Genomic DNA, 20055 nt, shown 5'->3' with positions numbered 1-20055 from the left:
ATGGTTTTTCTTATAATGAACCCAATTAAACCCAAGTCTGAACCCCATATCATACCCAAAAATCTGATCCAAGTCTGGTTCCCACCTGGGTCCAAACCAAACCCTACCCATTGACAACCCTATTCCATGCTTTGGACAACATTATTCAAAAACATTAGCTTGGCCCTCCACGTCCAAAATGAGATAAAAGATGCATAAAGCTAAAGGCCATCAAACAAACATTTATAAACAAACAATATTTTTTGACTTGTAAGCTTAACAATGTGGAATTGTTGCCGACCATACACGTTGATATCACACCTACTCGGTTCGAGTCTATGGGCTAGACCTTTCGTACACAGCTATGCAAACCAATAGCTATATGATTAATGTCCTTTTCTTCATAAGCACAACCAACTTAAGACTCCTATCTTGCATGCAATTACCAAGTTTATCAATTGCCTATGAAAAAAAATTATCAAGTTTATCAATTAGTGAGGAGATTAACTAATGGGCCTGATTAAGCAAATTGGCTAAAATTACATTTACTAACCAGAATAATGAAAGGAATGTGTGTGTGTGCACTAAAATCTATTGTGGCTCCGAACCATAGTTACATTTGTACTCGATACACCATAACGTATTGCGTATCGCGTATTGGACATACTAGTATCAGATATTGGTACAAAACTGGTTTATAAAACCATAAACTAAAGTATCAAATGTTTAAGAAACTTGTCTCAATTAAGTAAGAAACATGTACCATCTTATGTAAAAATGTTTTTATTATATTATAAATGAGTATCAAGTTTGTTTCTCTTAAAAATTTTCAGACAAACAACAATTTCATTTTATAAGTGCACTCTTTTTTATTAAGAATAATAAAAAGATTATAAATTCTGAAATTTTATTATGTAATAATGATTTATTTACATATAATGTCTAACCATTTTAATTTATAGGTATTTTTATAAAAATATATAATTTGTATAGACTTTTGAGAAACTCTTACCAATTCTTTTAAAAACTGTATCAATGTATGTTAGAAACTAGTATTAGTGTTTTTTAGAACAGTTTCAATATGTGTTTTAAATAAAAAATGCACCTGAAACTTTTAATCCCTCACTTACTCACTCGTACTTATTTTTGAGAACTATATTTTAAACCATGATACCATGTGGTGGTACAAACTCTTGTTTGTGTAATCACGTAAATGTCTTTAGCATGATTTATTTTCCATGTTAATATATTTAATCATCTCTAATACCACATTATATTCAATTTTTAAGGTAGTGAAAACTCAACAGATGAGCATGATTTAAGTCAACTCTAGTTAGGGATGGCAATGGACGGGGTCAGGAGTGGGGGACAAGGTCGCCACCCTCACCCCGTCTCAAAATTTGGACCTCCATCCTTGCCTTCATCCCTGCATGAGTTTGGATTTTAACCTCCACCCTCGCCTCCATTCCTGTTTCATGTCCTCCATCCCCGGTCCAAATGGGGGGTGAGGCGGGGCAGGGCTCCATTTCCCCTCGGTCCATTGCCATCCCTTAGAAGGATTGGGGATGAGACGGGGTGGGAGAAAGTGTAAGTTCATCCTCACCTTCATCGCCGCATGGGTTTTGATTTTAACCTTCATCCCCGTTTCATGTCCTTCATCCCCGGTCCAAACGGGGCGGGGCAGGGTGGGGCCCGTTTCCCCCATTCCCCTGCCATCCCTAACTCTAATGCATGAGAATGGTAATTAGATCATGCTAAGCATTGATTCAAGAGTTGGTTTTGGGATTTGAGAATAAAATCTATATAAATCAAGAGTGTAGTATCATTATCATTTTTCTTTTCTTTTTTGGTTAGGTCATATTTGTTTGCTATGATATTTTTAAAACATTAAATGTATTAAAATTTGATTGAAACTTTAATTTATCATCATTTGCTTCATTTTCTGTACTTTTCTTTTTCAAATAAATTTTTTGAATTAAAAAAATGTTATGATTTTCAAATTGTTACTTTTTTAAAATAAACCAAATGAAAATGATTTTAGGCCATTTTTCTAAATATTTTTGAAAAAAAATCCGAAGGAACCGGAACTAGGGCTGCTGAAGGAACCTTAAAAGGGTTGTTCGGGCTTGGATCATTTACAACTATATAGTGTTTGGGCTCAGCTCGAATGGTTCGTGCGAGCTGAGCTCAGCTCAAATGGGGCCAAGCCAAACAAGCTGAGCACGAGTTGGCTCACTTAAATAAAAAATTATTTTTATCAAAAGGGTTCGCATTGAGAGTTGCACCCTTGAATTGTTGGATGCAAGTATTCCTGACCACCCAGCTGAGCTAACATGTAATTTTAAGAACACATGTTACATATAATTCCACTTGGCTGATACTGTGAGACGTAGGGCCATCACAACCGTTCTCGAATTACAAGAGAATAAAATAATATAAGAAATTATAAGAAGATATTAGATCTTAATTTTTTATATTTATAAGTAAATAATTCTAATCCTATTAGACTCCTTAAATTGCTAACACTTTGAAAGATAAAACTCATCTTAATATAATAAAACTTGGATCTTGAATCTAAGATCCATTACAAATGATTCGAATACCAAAATAAATAATATGAATCTCAAACGATCCAATAGGTTGTGTGGATCTAGATATTATCGCTTCTACATAAGATTTTTTTTTTTTTTGAATAGCAAGAAGGGGTTAGGCAGACCCCTACCAGTTATACAACAATACCAATGGGTTTTGAACATGCAATGTCCCGACACAAGGTGGCGTGCACTAGCTGCTCCTACCAGACAAGCGGCGACCTCCATTGGTTCTTGCATCAGATTCGAATCCAAGTTTCCTCCTCCTCTGCCACTGTTTGGGAGTAGGAGAGAGGATGATATGGTTGGGAGAACCCAGAAATATTGATCTACTTAATTCTTTATAGAGATTCACGTTTTTCTGGCTTGGGGGAGAGTTCCTTGTCATAAAAAAAAATCTAGAGCTCTAATTGGGAGAGCCAATTGCGGACTATACCTTTGTTTGAAATCAAATCTCAAATGCCACCAATCCTGCACCAAATGCAGCCTATAAATTTTTTATTTCATATTTAAAATCCAATAATATTAGTAAACTTAGGAAGAAGGTGATGACCCCTTCGTCTTATCTCTAACTCCTGCAACAAAATACTCTTATTAAAAGTAGGGATGGCAGTGGACCCGGGGAAAGCATGGCCCCGCCCCGTTTGGACCGGGGATGAAGGGTATGAAACAGGGATGGAGGCGGGGACAAAGGTTAAAATCCATCCTCGTCCGGGCCGGGATGGAGGCGGGGACAAAGGTTAAAATCCATCCTCGTCCGGGCCGGGATGGAGGCGGGGATGGACGTACACTTTTCCCCGCCCCGACCCAGTCCCCGCCACTTCAATAGCCCCGCCCCGCCTCATCCCGGTTTGAACCGGGGATGGAGGACGTGAAACGGGGATGAAGGCGAGGGTGAAGGTTCAAATCCATCCCCGCCGGGGATGGAGGTTCTAATCTTGAGGCAGGGCGGGGGTGGAGACCTTGTCCCCCGCCCCGCTACCATCCCTAATCAGAAGATTACTGGCTTAGATGGCAAATTTTGTCAAAAAAAAAAATCAATAATCAGACCTATTTTCTTGGCTCAACCTGCTGTACTTACGATCACTATCCTGACAGCGTAAAACTTCGATCACTGTCCTGACGGCGTAAAACTTTCTTGGATTCACTTTTACCTCTAGAAAACACCATGTCTTGTTTGCTAAAAAAAGGTTTAAAAAAAAATTCAAAGGGGTCTCTCTCTCTCTCTCTCTCTCCAAAACAATGACTACTACACAAAAGTTGGCACGGTTGCCCCATACATCTCATGTGACGTGTTAAAGGCATAGTGACAAATATCGGGAGATTTATGAAAATCTCATGAAAATATCGCGAGAAATTGCCTGAAAGTTTAAAACGGCAATTTCTAATGAGATTTTCAAAATATTGCAAGATTTATGAAAAAAACATAAATACCGTGATTTAAATGCAATATTTACGTTTTAAACAGTTATCTATCGTGAACAAATCATGTTTTTTTATTTTTAAATAACTTGATTATTATTTTCTAATAAAAATAAATTTTATATTTTTTAATTACTTTTTTATTGCCGATATTTTGCCCAAAAAATGCAAGATTCATGGTTTTTTTTCAATTTCTCGAGTTTTTTGAAAAACGAGAAATTGCCGATAAAAACGTTTGTCACTATGGTTAGAGGACAGAGTGAATACTGACCAATAATAAAAGTTGGGAAAATTTATGTTTAACCACCTAACTTATGAAAAAATTTATGTTTAACCTACAGTTTAACATAAGTTTTCCAATAAGTGCATGCCTTTTCAACATGCTCAGGTAAAAAACCCCAGTCACTTTTTCCTAACGAAATTACTTATTTAGACTTAATTGCACTACCCTTATAAAGAGTGACTTTCAACAATCTAGAAAATAGAGATGGTTAAAGAGTCATTTTAATGAGCCAACTGGAGTGACGTGATAAAAAAACCTTTTGCAAAATTTTATTTATTCGACTTTACTATAAGCATAAAAAGCGACATTCAGTCAATTCAGAAAAAGAAAATGGTTAAATTGTTATTTTAAAGAATCAATGGTATGAAAACTAGAAAGATAATTATTTGGGTGAATGATAAGTTGGAAACTTGTTAATTAGGCTGGACTCAACCCGGTTCACATTGACTCTATGAGCTCATGGGCTGATCTTCAAACCTGAGCCTATTAAGAACTGGATCATCTCTGAGCCCTGCCGCACTTAAAGCCTGGTGGGCCGAGCTCTAAACGGGCCTGGGCCAGCCCAATGCCTACCCCCTATCTGTGAGTGTACCAGCCTGTGTGTGTGTGTGTGTGCGCGCATGCGCGCACGATATGAAGTTTGGTAATCTAGTGGAATTGTAAAAATAGTAGAATTTGTGTTTTCTATCCACATTTTAGGAAGGAAATTTCAGATGAATGGTTTTTCACCATATCCAAATGTTGTCATGCGTGCTAAGCCAGGTACCAAAACTTCCCTACTGCAGTGGTTATCCATGTGGTCAATGGAGTGATCTTGTTTCAAGCTAAGGCTCAGGTATCTCTGGTGCATGGGGGCTGCCATTGCTTTATCTCGGTTGGGGTCCGTAATATTGGACAGTCGTGTCCTCAACTCGGAGTGTTTTTCCTTTGTCATTAAAAAAAAAATGTGGAATCTTTGGCATAGTGGTGGTTTCATGTCATGCATGTTATTCCCAGGCACTTTATGTTAGGTTTTATGTCATACTTGACAGCCACTATGTTTAGGGTGCTCTTATGGCAAAGTGCTGCCAAATCACTTATATATATATATATATATATATATATATATATATATATATATATATATATATATATATATATATATATATATATATATATATATATATACATGGAGAAACGGCCTCCAAGATCAGAGATCTAATCGCACTAGTTTTGCCTGTCGTACTTACGATCACTGTCTTGGCAGCATAAAACTCCATGAGCATACCCCTTGCCCTTAAAAAGTGGCGACACTTCGGTTTGGGCAACTGATAATGCCCATGAGTGTGGCCAAATCACTTGATCAGAGGGTTTTACCTTTTTATTGCAACTATGTACATTCCAATTTAAAAAATTCAAAATATGGGAAAAGAGAGCAGCTGGACCAATATACTGAGACCACTACCAGCCTTCTATTATCATTGTTATTATTTTTTAGGATAATCTACGAGCCTTTTATTTAGGCAATAGAAATCAATATTTGTGCTCCATTGAATCAACCAAAGCAAGAAAAATAATACGAGGATAAGGAAACGGGTTACAGAAATCTCAGGGTGTCATGATCATCCGATTTGGCACACTCAAACAACCATTGGTTCATAATGACCCATAGGCTTTGTTGAGCAGGTTGTTGGAAAACTTTAGTTGGATATAGGCTACAAGGGGGAGGGGGATGCCCACAGTTTCATATTTTTTAATCATATTTATATGCTTTTATACTTCACTAACTTAGATATTTGTGACGTCCCTAGCAAAGTTTTCAACTTTGGTTGGTTGATTTGGACCTACAAGCATCTTGGCCTTAGAAGACAAAGTTTATCCCTAGTGGACAATGGCAAGTTTTTTTTTTTTTTTTAAAGGCAAGTTGGGGTTAGGCAGACCCCTACCAGATATCATTAAAATCTGAATGTGAAAAATACAGTGAAGCTATAATTCACCCCAGAAAGGAGGAGGGTGATCCTTCCATGATTTTCTAACTCCCTCCTTTGCTAACTTAGTGAGACTTCTCATAGTATAATTGAAATTATATTTGTACTTCTGAACATCAAAATTGACAAAACTATACAAAATTCAGGCAATATAGACTGATGAGAACTCTTGTTAGTTTGTTTGCCTCGCAGTAAACAACAAGTATTGACCATTATATCTGCCCTTCCTGACTCTAATGCAATGTTCTTCTATGGACTAATTAGAGTGAGTACTCGAGCCCACCCCCGGCCCAAGCCTATAATGTTCCACATTAACAGCTTCATCGATGACTGTTGGAGGTTATGTGAAGAGCTCCAGAGAATTTGGCTTGGGATCTCACTTCCTGCTCTCATGCCTGCTCCTTCAACAAGGACTTCATGGTGGAATGTAACTATAAAGGGTTTGATGCATCCATATCATCCTGCTGTGACTCAGGAACGATCAGGAGCTAGAGCTCGCATCGAAGACTTTTGGAGATATTCAAACTCTTACGTTTGTAGGAGGATCACTTTCTGAGTGAGGTTTTTTTCCTTTCCAAGGACACAAGCTCTATGTAATTTCCATGGTTTGGATATGGTACAGGCGGACAATAGCATTCTGTAGTCCTCCATGGATGAAACCTTCCTACACTTTAAGCTGGGTTTGCCTGCTAGAAGTTCGTCGCCCATTGCAGAGGGTAGATCGATGGTTGGGGACCGACCTTGGCCTATTTTCACTGAAGCATTATTCTTCTCAGGGCGCCCTTCATCCTTCTTGCGAGTGGCCATCAAGGGAGTGCTCTTCTCCACCACCATCGGGCTGCAATGAACAGGGAGTAGATCTTTATGTCTACGCAAACCATCTCTAGGAGTAGACGATCATTGGGAGTGACCCAAATCAGACATTCTCTTGTCGACTGATCTCGGGCAGTTGTCAGGCTTTGGATCGATGGCTAGCTGCAATATTATATTCTCTCTCTCTTTGGGGTGGGCTACATATGGTCGTTTTGTTCCTTGGTTTGCATTCAGTTGTTGGACTTTGATTCACCTGGGTTTGATATGGGACAGACTTGATGAGAGATTTTAACCTTCGTCTAGCCCTACTGTCAGTCCTCCTCCATTTGAACCGGGGTCGATTGATTGCTACAGGTAGTTGTTGAGTGGGCAATTGAACCGCATTTTGTGCAAAATCAGATGAAATTCTAATACACGACATCCTAGATATAGATGACTCCCTCTTCTACCTCTATCATCACTAAAGATTGGTAGAGCAGACCTAGAGGCACCTCCATCTTAACCCTAGCAAAATGCCTATTTTCTTTGGTCTTCATATACACATTTGTTCCAACGAATTCCCCTCTCAAATCCAAAGATATCCCAATGAAAATGTCTTCATACCAGAGCTCCAATAAAAAATCTGGAAGTTGAAACCAAATAGAGATAGAAGTATGCACTTGGAGCTTGATGAGGGACTACAGCTTCCAGCGACTTGTGACCAAGGTCATCCCCACTGCCTTCCATGAGCCTCTTCGAGTGATCATTTTGTAGTGTTCTTCTGACTGAACCGAGATTAGGAACATTCCATCATTGAGAGAAGATAGTGTTCTCCTCGGCATGGTAGGCCACTGAGCATTAAGCAGCTCGAACATAAATTGATAGGCGAGCATTTTGTTGGATTCTCTCCCTAGAAACTCGGCTATCATTGTCCACTTGAGCGGTTGGATGTAGTTTCGCGTAACGATCGGCTGGGATCCTTATCTTAGACATTGCATCGTTAGAATCTATGTTGTAGACGATCACTGGAGTTGTGGTTGTTTCTGATTTGCCTACAACCACCCTAGCCCATGACAATTACGTGAATGGCTGGGTTGGCTGAGAATCAATGTTGCCGCTATTGACTGAGGGGATCTGAGAGTTTGGTGAGACAACTTTAACCCTACCCCTAGTGATTAATGGAGGTCACCCTTCAGGTCCAGGTCTATTCTTTCATTCCTTTCTGTGCCACCTTCTTTCGCTTCCATCGCCATTGATCCTCCCTCTTGGGACAACAGACAATGGCAAGTCTAACCCAAATATTTATGATTAACCAACTACTGGTTTAGATTTGTATTGGAACCATCATCACCTGTCATGCCCTGCAGAAACAAAACTGAAGTAGGACGAGACTGACATATTGGGATTGACACAGTTGCTACAATCAGAAATGGCTGCCAAGAAACAATGCCTAAAGCTATTTTTTGATATTTACATAGAGAAACTGCCCCCAAGACCATAGGTTAGATCTAACCATGTTGGTTCTACCTGCCATACTTATAATCACTATCCTGGCAGCTTAAAACTCTATGAAGCGTTTAAAAAGGATAAGAAGAAGCGAGCAAGAAGTGATAATGAAAACAAACAAAAAAATAAAACCCACAAAGGCTATGCTCATCTGGTAGGGGCGACTTGTGAATGTCACCAAGTTGATGGAATATTGCAAGTTTGAAACCCACCAGTGGCGTCCCTTGCCCTAATGTCAAAGTTGGGTTTACTCCCCCACGGTGGTCGAGGGCACCTCAAGGGTTTTACTAACGAGAGGCCAGCCAATGTGTGATCAGTGATGGGGTTTTTTCCCTTAGATCATAAAAAGAAAAGAAAAGATAAAACTTGCACTTTTGACTTAAATACATCTTCACTTAATTTGCCCCAAAAATACCTATCATATGTTGGTTTTATAATAAAAATTTTAAAAAATAAATTTTCTAATTTAAAAAAAAGTGCCTTTCTAACATAAATGGATATTCAACATGGTTGAGAAAGCAAGCTACCATAAAGGTTAGAAAAGAAAAAAAACAAAACTTTCATTTTTACTTAATTACATCTTCACATAATTTGTTTGAAAATACATATCATATATATGATGGTTTTACAATAAAATCATAAAAAAAGTAAATTTCTAACATAAAAAATGCATTTCCAATATTAATCATAGTTCAATTTCATATACAGAGAAGTGTTCCACAAAGGGGTTTGGTGAAGTGGGATGCGGTCTAGGCCGCTAGGCAGACACTCTAGGTTCAAATCCCATGGACTGAACCCTTGCTCAAAATGAAGCATGGCAACTCCCTAGGGGCAAGGGGTAAGCCCACAAAATTTTACACTCCTAGGATAGTGATCTTAAGTACCCCAAGAAGAGCCAGCACGATTAGGTCTATGATCCTGAGGGCAGTTTCTCGGTATAAATACCAAAAAATTATTCAAGGAAGCATGACAAAAGTATGTAGTTTGAAGATTCAAAATCAAGCTATCAAAGTTTTCAAAAGCTTTCGGTAACTATGGATTGACACATATCATTTACTTTGGCTCATTGGCTTTCATTTAGAATGAGTACTAGTTCACATGCGAGTGAAAATCAAAGATTACCCACAAATTCAAGTCTCTTTATGATTGTTTAACATATGCATAAGCTGGTACCATTTCGATCATACCATTCTTCTTCACAAAAAGCATGGTGTATTTGATTTTTGAACTATAATTTTTCACCTGAATGTATTTTTTTTTCTTTCTTTCTTATCGACATTTTTGTTTCGTTTACAAAAAATTACCATATTGTATGACTAATTTGACACGTTTTCCTAAAAAAACCTAAAATTTTTGCTATTCTTTTGATGTCTAAAATTGCAAATACCCAACTTTGTTAGGACATTTCTACCATTCATAATTGTAGATTGATGGGATATTGTGATAGAGTTCTACCATTTATTGGCTAGTGCAAACTCCCACTTAAATCTAAAATCACACATTTTCTTATGCGAACCTCACAAACTCACATAAATTTATTTGCGAACATTCGATGAAACTGAAACCACTAAAATGATAAATATCATATTTTTTGCATATACTTCATGAATTTGCGTAAATATATTTGTTGGTTAGGTTGAAATCACTAAAATCACAAATATCCTACTTGTTCGCATATACTTCACGAATTCACATAAATATTGTTGCAAAAATTAAACCCAAACATTGCAAATATTCTACTTATTCTTATATACTTCATGAATTTGCACATTAAATTTAAATTGAATGTTGCAACATCATAAATATCCTACTTAAATATTTGCAAATTTATGACATATATGTGATATTTCTTTTTTTTGCAAAGTTCACGAATCATATATAAATTTGTTGTCCGCACCCTAGGAATATTTTTGCTTAAACTAGGGTTCTTTATGGACCCCAACTAGTGGTCCCCAACCTACTTCCCTTCGAAAACTATTTTTGGCAACTATTTCTGACAACTATTCATAGGTAGCACTTTATCATAGTTGAACCATCAATGTCTTTTTTTTTTCGGTAAGCACATCTTTAACAGTGTTCTCTGACCAGTGGTGCCCAACCTGCTTACCTTTAGTTCTTTGTTTGTTTATACGTTGTGTAGCTTTTATTATAAGCATGTCGTTAGAAGACCATTTTATTAGGGGATTTACTCATCCTCGCAATTAGCTTGTTTATTTTTTACACTGCTTTTCAATATTCTTTGTCTTGTTATTATAGGAAATTTTGAATTTGTTTATGCAATATGGCCACTAAGAAGACCATGTCGAAGGGGTCCACACCCACATCATCTTCTAGTGTTGGAGCACAACAACAAAATCCAACAAAAAATTACAAACTAGGTCATCTTGATCATTTGCAAGCACAACTTACTATTCACAAGTGGATAGAGAGGGAGCCTCATCCAAAGCAAAAAAATGTGGGTGTCCAACATTTTTCACAAAAAATCACCCTCAATAAACACAAAAAGCTACACTCAAACAATAAGGAGAAAAAAAATAACTACAAATTTCAAAGTGACCCATATCTAAGGTAGCATGTGAAGAAAATGTTGGTTAGTTTATGGCCATATTCTTGTTTCCCATCTCGAAAGCATATAAGGAGGGCGTGGGTGACCCATTGGCTTGCACTGAGGTTATTGCTAACATAAATGCCCTGATAGATTAAGCTAAAGATGGGGTTCACCTGTAATGACAGTGGCAAGATGAAGATTAAGAGGCAAAGCAAGTTCCTCAACAAGGGACCGAAATTAATGTGGACCCTTCTCAGGAAGTGGATATAAGTGAGAGTCATGTGGTTGGATCGGATGCAAACCCTAAGACTGAGGTTAATGTGGACCCTCTTCAGAAGTACGAGGTTGATGTCACAGAAGAGAAAGTGCAAGCTTCGAGGAAGAGGTCACAGTAGGGAAGAAGGTTTGGTGCTCGTGGAAAAGTGTTTTGTTTATTTATTATTTTATAATTATTGTCAATTTTATATTTGATCATTGATTTTATATAAATATATATATATTCAATAATTTATTAGTTTGTCATGTAGGTGTGAAATATGTAAAAATACATATTTGTATGTGTGTAATTCAATGATTAATTTAACCGATTCCAAAAAAAATAATTTTGATTATAGGATCCTCAATCAATTGATTCAAAAGAGCCAATATCCTATATGCACCAATTCCACTAGAACCAAGCACATCATTGGTTTGTAACACTAATGGAGGAAGCGAAAGAGTTGCTAGATCAGATCATTTTTGTAAATTCTTGGAGATCACACCATGAAATATCATTCACCCCCTCTTAGATGTCATTGTGCATTTTTGAAATCCGACAACCAACACATTCCAGTTCAGAGGTCTTGAGATGACCATTACGTTGGAGTATATAACATGAATCACCAGACTGAAGTGCCATAAAGAGCCAATGAGCAGACAACGGTGGAAAAATTTGAAGCACTTGTATGATATATATTTGAGAACGAAGGATGACGTGTTCGAAGGCGAAAGGATCAAGTTTTAATGGCTTGTGAGCCACTATGACCCCAGTATGGCGAAGATGGTGAAGACAAAGCTACCGTGTATTGGAGGGAAGGTCGGTAGTAGGGTAGACAAGGAGGTGAGAGTATTATTGCTCTACTTATTTAGCTCATGTTAGCGACGGATTAGCGACGGAATGTGGTCGTCGCTAATCTACTGCTTTGTTGTAGTGCAATACTGGTGGAAAGTCGGTTCATGCATCGTATAGCAAACTATTGCAAGACCTGGATTATGTCGATCAATGCGCATGGAGAGCAGCCTCACATACACACCTGTATGCAAGTTTGAATAGTGCAAGAAGTGGAAGAAAAAAATTTGTCAGAATGTTGGTGTTGTTAAAGGTTTATTCTTTTATTATACCTAAACTTTTGATTTATACTCATATATTATTTAACATTATATTATACTTGCATACTGTATATTAATTCTAAAGTTTTGATTTATAGATACATATTATGTATCAATCATTGTATTAATCCTTGCAAGTTTTGGTATAAGAGCACATATCTATTGTAAGACCCCAGATGCATGACTTTGTTCTTGAATTTTCACGTATCGCAATGTGGAGTCGATCACGCAATGAAGAGAATCATGACCAAAGATTGGTGGATCCTCACAAGAGACGTGCCAAATGCACTATATTGCTGCGCAGGCTGACCAGGGCAAACGTAAGTATTGCTGTTAATATTTTCTATGCTTTTTTTATAAATATATGCATATAGGCCTAACCATGAAAGAAATATAGGTAAACTACTGCCCTTATGAAGGCACAAAGGAGAAGGAGAATGCAGATGTGGTTGTGGGGGTGAAGGACATCACGAGAAAGGACATTTGGTTGCACAACATGAATGAAGTTGAGCGCCTTGAAGACTGGCATGAGGACAACGAAGACATCAGCTTGTCATCCATAGTACATGCCACCAATAACAATTTTGTAGCTACTCAACGGGTTTCATGTTATCTCTCTGCAAAGAGGGCCTTTCTGGAGGAGGAGAAAGTTGGGGCAATGCACAGAAGAACCTTAAGTGGATTGGAAGCAGAGTTGGCTCTTGCACTTTAAGAAATTCTCATGCTAAAGGATATGATACAGAGTCAAACTGGCATTCTTGAGAAAGCAAAAAAGGTCATTGATGAGCTATGATTGTGCCATTGACAACATCCACAACATTGACTTCATGTGACAAAATTTGGTCAATGTAAATTTGTATTATAAACTTCAAACATTAAGGTCTGGACATGAAGGATACATTGTAAACTTCAAACATTAAGGATGTAAATGCACACACACACATGAGATGTGGAAACAATTATTGTTCTTTTGTTATTGTTTGTATTGTTTAGATTCAGTTTTTATGGTTTGTACATGCAGACACACACTTGTATGAATCAATATATGTGAGCAGGTTCAATTTTTATGATTTTTATGTAAATATTTACTAGAATAAGGAAGTCCATATAATTTATCAAATTTGCAACTATTTTATGCGTAATATCAAGTTTCACAAATATTTTATGCAGAATATCAAGTTTCACAACTATTTTACTCAAATATGAGACTCGCCACATAAAATAATTGTGTAAATTGACAAATATTTGTGATGATAATGACACAAATATTTGTCTACTTTTGCAAATATTTTATGTGAAATGAAGAAGTCTGCATAAAATAATTGCAACACTCGACATTTCACATAAAATATTTGTGAAAGTCGACTAATATTTGTGCCATTATTGTAAATATTTGTCAATTTTTATAATTGTTTTATGCAGAATATCAAGTTTCATAACTATTTTATGCAAAAATGAGACATGTCGTATAAAATAATTACGTAAATTGTCAAATATTTATGATGATAATGACACAAATATTCATCGACTTTCGCAAAAATTTTATGCGGCCTTGTTCATCATTGCAATTATTTTATGTAGACGGAAGAAGACTATATAATATATTTGTGAAAATTGACAAATTATGTAGACTTTCGCATTCTAGTAAATATTTGCATAAATGTATTAGTATTCATTTATTGAAAATGAACCTACTCGTACATGTTGATACATTCATTCATTCATTCATGTTCGCACATATAGTCATTTATGCATGTGTGTGCATCTACAAACCATAAAAACTGAATCTAAATAATACAAACAATAACAAAAGAACAATTGTATCAACTGCTCATATGTGTATGTGCATTGACATCCTTAATGTTTAAAGTTTACAATACAAATTTATAATAAACCCATAATTGTCCACAACTCAGCTATCTAGACAATGACATCCAGTACCTCACTGACCAATGTCTCCTCAAACTCTGCCTTTTCATTGGCCTTCATACCCTTCGAAGCTCGCTTCTTCATGTGCTTATAGAAGTTGATCATATGATTTCTTATATCTATGACATCTTGCTGAAAAAAGGTTATTATCAAACAACTAATTACAATAGACATCTCAAAGAACTGAACAACTGACATATAAACACATACCTGCATAAAGTTCAATCCTTAGTTCCTGCCCAAGTATTGCATATACACTATGACAAATATACTAGAATCATATTTGTAACAATCATATACCAATTAAAAAACATATACATGTACAAATTGAGTTAACAAACCAATGAAAAATAATTACTCATTCTCTTGTTAGGAAATACTCTCCATGGTCTATGCCATCTAATCTATATAACTCAAATCACGCTAAAAAAAAAACTTGAAACACATGAAAGAAAATGAGATAACAAACATACGCAATAAAGCAAATATATTATTGAATACATTATGTTATTGTACTATTTGTTTGAAGCTTTTATCTATTAAATATGTGTTATGCGTAAAATTATACAACCAGAAGTCTTTTTCCTTCATGTTCATTTCCCAAAGAACTCAGTCCTCATTGCCCCAGTTGAAAGGAATTAAGAGTTGCAAAATAAATCTAGTTTAATGTTGTTGTGCACATGGAAATTTAACTTTTGTAAGTATGCAAAGTTGTGTAAGTGATACCTTGACAGCTTCAAGGAAATGATACGGCAAGTCCGTGCTCTTCAAGCAATCAAAAGCTACAACAAGTCCATGCTCTCTAAGGAAATGATACGGCTACTCAAGCTAAACTCCACCAAAGTGCACTAAGTGGTGAACCAAATTTCTTCCAAAAGTTTTTCATCAAATGCTTCATGCAAAATCTAACATGACATGTAGGCCATGTGTAGGAGACAACATATTTTAAACCTTTATGCCTATCTGAGATAATTGTCAGTATTCTCTTTCTAAATTCATTGAAATGCATGAATTCATGTTATAAATGCTCTAGAAAATATGCCCATGACTCATTAGACTCCTTATCAACAATTGCAAATGCTACAAAAAATATCTCACTATAAGGATCAATATTATGGGCTTATAACAATATATCTGCATATCTTTCTTTTAAGAACATGCCAACTACTATAAGAATTGTATGCTATCCTTTAAAAAACTATCGATGCATAGGAAGAAGGATACGAACATGTACTAAAATTGATCTTTTCGATCAATCTGAATATACCCTAGCGATCCTCAGTTAGCCTTCATCAGATGATTCAAATAGGTGAAAAGTGTCTTGATGGACTCTTCAAATAAATCATATAGTGCCTCCTTAGTCTGCTCCTATCCATGCTATGCTTATTTGTAAGTAACCTCCATACCTTCCTTGCAACTGAAGTCATTCATGATTTCTTATAGAGTTATCGTTGAGTTATCATGCATGTGTTTGTGAATAATACCTAAAATCTACTTTAAAGGCACTTTCTCTACTACAAGGTTGCCCAGTGATCCGCTACATGTATGCTTACTTTGATACTTCTTTACTTGAAAGAACCCTGCTCTGTATACCTTTGTGCAATGGATCTTTCAAAGACAATCAATCGCCATCTGCAAGTTTTTCATCGTGCATGATTCTATTATTACATCTCTTTAGAAATTTTGTTTTATAGTTATTCCTAGTTACATGATCTTTCAAAAACTCACAGTATTGTTGGAGATCATTAAACCTTTTACCAAAAGAAATTTCTTGATCGTTTGAGTCTATTGTTAGCTACTGAAATTGTTCACAATCATTAAGCTTTTTGTTACGCAATTGGTCATATAAATGAGATGTCTTTGTTTCAATAATTTTTAGTTGCTCTCATTGTATGAGAATCCATTGAACAACAACATATTTAACTACATCTGATTAGTGTAAAAACATAAACAAGTTACTACCCAATAAATGTTTATATAATTATACAACATATCAAGGGTTTAACTTCTTAAATGTTGTTGGTGCATCGCTTTCACTCGCCATTATTTGTCTCATGTCATTACTGTTTTTGTCCTCTCCTATTGACATGGTATACTCATCATCATCAATATCATCTGATTTTTTACTGTCAACATGATCATTGTTACCGCTATTTTACTATTCAGTTGCACAAACTAAATCAAAATTCATTGTATATATCGTTTTGTTTTCTTTCATTGGTGGTCCTCCACCACTTCAGCCCAACCAGTTCTATCCCTAAACCTTACCGGGTTCACCTTCTTGGCTAGCCAGTTTGCAACCTCTTTAGCTTGGTTCACACCCTCTTGACCCAGCTCTGCCCTTTAGTAATCGGTTCCCCTTTTAACGACCTAATTTTTCTAGTAGTTTGGTTCCTTAGTGACCCGATCTCTCTCAATTTGGTTCTCTCTTTTTACCAGTTTCCCATCACTTGATTCACGTAAATTGACTCCACTTCTATCGATGTACTTATGCATACGTAAGGATTGCCAAAAACACATTTGGAGGAAAATTCCTTGGGATATTTTGGAAATTTTTCATCACTTATCGATACACTCTACAGTGTAGGTCTATATACCAAATGCTCATAATTTTTTATGTCACAGATATATTCTTGTTGTGTATGTGCTAGTGTACGATTAATTATGTTTCGATAATCTCACATGTGTTTATATTACGCACTTTCAACTTGTACTACAAGCTTTCAACCTGTATTATGATTTTTCAACCTATATTACGATCTTTTAACCTATATTATGGGCTTTTAACCTGTATTATGAGCTTTCAACCTTTATTATGAGTTTTTTATCTGTATTATGCATTTTCAATCTGTACTATAGGCTTCCAACCTGTATTATAAACTTTTAACTTGCATTATGGGCTTTCAACCTGTATTATGAGCTTTTGACCAGTATTACAAACTTTCAACCTATACTACGGGTTATCAACCTGTATTATGAGCTTTTAACCTATATTATGAACTTTCAACATGTACTACAGGCTATCAACCTCTATTATGAGTTTTCAACCTATATTATGAAGTTTCAACTTGTATCATAATCTTTCAACCTGTATTATGAGCTATAAACTTGTATTATAAAATTTTAACCTATATTATGAAATTTCAACCTGTATTATGAGTTTTTAATATGTATTATGAGCTTTCAACCTGTATTATGGTCTTTTAACCTGCATTATGAGCTTTCAATCTATATTATGAGCTTCTGACTAATATTACATGCTTTTAACCTATACTACAAGCTTTTAACTTATATTATGCGCTTTCAACATATATTATAAGTTTTTAACATGTATTATGAGCTTCTGGTGTATATTATGTGCTTTTAACCTGTATTATGAGCTTTCAACTTATATTATAAGCTTTCAACCTATATTATAGGCTTTCAACTTGTATTATGAGCTTATGACCAATATTACATGCTTTTAACTTGTACTATGAGCTTTTAACCTGTATTATGAGTTATCAACCTGTATTATTAGCTTTTAACCTATATTACGATCTTTTAACATATATTATAAGCTTTCAAGTTGTATTATGAGCTTTTAACCTACATTATGAGCTTTTAAATTTTATTATGAGCTTTCAACATATATTATTAGTTTTTGACTTGTATTATAAACTTTCAACTTGCATTATGATCTTTCAACCTGTATTACAAGCTCTTAACCTATATTATGAGCTTTTAACATGTACTATAAGCTTTAAACATATATTACAAGCTTTTGAAATGTATTATGACTTTTTAATATATATTACAGGTTTTTGACATGTATTATGAGCCTTTGCCAGTGTGCAAGCTTTTACATATGCTTATGAGATTTCTAATAATACATATATGAATTACTTTAAATGCATAGGAATTATGAATGATTAAGGTTTAGATGCTTCACGTTTTAGAATACGCATATTTTGAATTATGTGATAATTCTGCTTTTTTTTGTTAAAATGTTGTATCATATAACTAATATATGCAATGAATGGTTTCGCTCAATGGATTGATGGGTCACGACACCCTAATAACTGTGTTAGCATGCCATAACATGCATGCATGAATCAGTATGGCTCATGTAGGAATCTAGGAGTTCAAGGAACTTCGATGGTGCCATTGGGCTCACTGGTGTAAATGATATATGAATGGCTGATATTGTATTGTAAGACATCAAGACACACTTATACGTTCTGAGTATAACTTATGATTGACATTGTATTGTAAGATGTCAAAACATGCTTATACATTCTGAGTGTGGCTTATGACCGCCATTGTATTGTAAGACATGAAGACATGCTTGTACATTCTGAGTATGGCTTATGACCATCATTATATTGTAAGACATCAAAACATGCTTGTATATTCTGAGTATGGCTTATAATTGATATTGTACTATAATATGTCAAGGTATGCTTGTACATTTTAAAGGTCTACATGAACCCTAAGGTGCCATAGACACCATGTGTCAATTTAAAACATATTTACAGACATACCTATATTTGTGATCTGCCTCATAGGCGAATTATTTGTATATACAGAACAATTGCTAATTGGGTTGGATATACGATAGTATGATTATTACCTCAAACGGGTATTTTGATCTCTATAATAAAAATAACCCTTCTGACCCATTTTATTCTGATCTCTACCTTAGAGAAGATAGATGGTACAACCTTGAGTGATTTTGATATAATTTTTGAAGCAAGGCGTCCTAGTGCTCTCCACTCACTCGTAAGTCTTGTAGTTCGAGACTATCCATGTGTCCTAAGTGATAGATCCCAACTACTGCAGTAGTCTAAGATGCATCCTATTTTTGTTTTGCCTTAGTGGAGACTTCTTTTGGTCACTAACTGCCCACTTTGGGTCTACTCAGTCAGGCACCCGGGTTAAAACATTTGAGAATAATATACCCTAAGTCACTTCGGTTGTATGCAATGTTGTGCTCCCCCACATACCAGAGTGGATAGTAAATATTGAAACAAAGACCATTGATCCATATAGTTTGAGATAAAAATATGCCATGATAATATAAACAATTAAGTATGTTCTTTTCTATATTTATCAACATGATTAGTGCAAAAAATATACTTTTCTGTGGAATAAATCTATATAAAATTGTTAATGGATTGTGACATCTGAGTTGCATAGATAGATATAAATTATGGCACTTGAATATGTTTTTAATATCCTGAGTTACTTGAAATTGGTATATATATACTAGATTGTCACAAGTCTGACCCTTTTTATGGCAGATAATTCCAGGTAAAGAATACGATGTAGAGTGGATGTGGGATGCAATGATGCTATCGATAAGCCAATCATTTTTCTTTTCCAGACACTGAATTCAGACACATAATATTGTATTAGTTTTGTAATATTTTAAATGATACACTACTCTTTTGAATAAGTATTTTATTTGTATCATGTTATCCTCTTTTGAATTTAGTATAATCATTTTGATTGTAACGTAACCCACTCAAGGTTTTGAATCCCTATTTGAAAAGGTTTGTACTAATGATTTTAATAAGAAAAAAAAAGTTTTAAATTTTCACCTAATTTTTCAAAGGGTTAGAAATCCTGGAGCATTACATGTTGAATATTTAGGTTCTGTGAAAAACTGTATCGGAAGATCATTGAATC

The sequence above is a fragment of the Nuphar pumila genome, chromosome 9, assembly GCF_984573655.1.
Source record: "Nuphar pumila chromosome 9, dmNupPumi1.hap1.1, whole genome shotgun sequence".
Taxonomy (NCBI): Eukaryota; Viridiplantae; Streptophyta; class Magnoliopsida; order Nymphaeales; family Nymphaeaceae; genus Nuphar; species Nuphar pumila.
The sequence above is the reverse complement of the archived record's forward strand: the minus strand, read 5'-3'. Positions refer to the sequence as shown.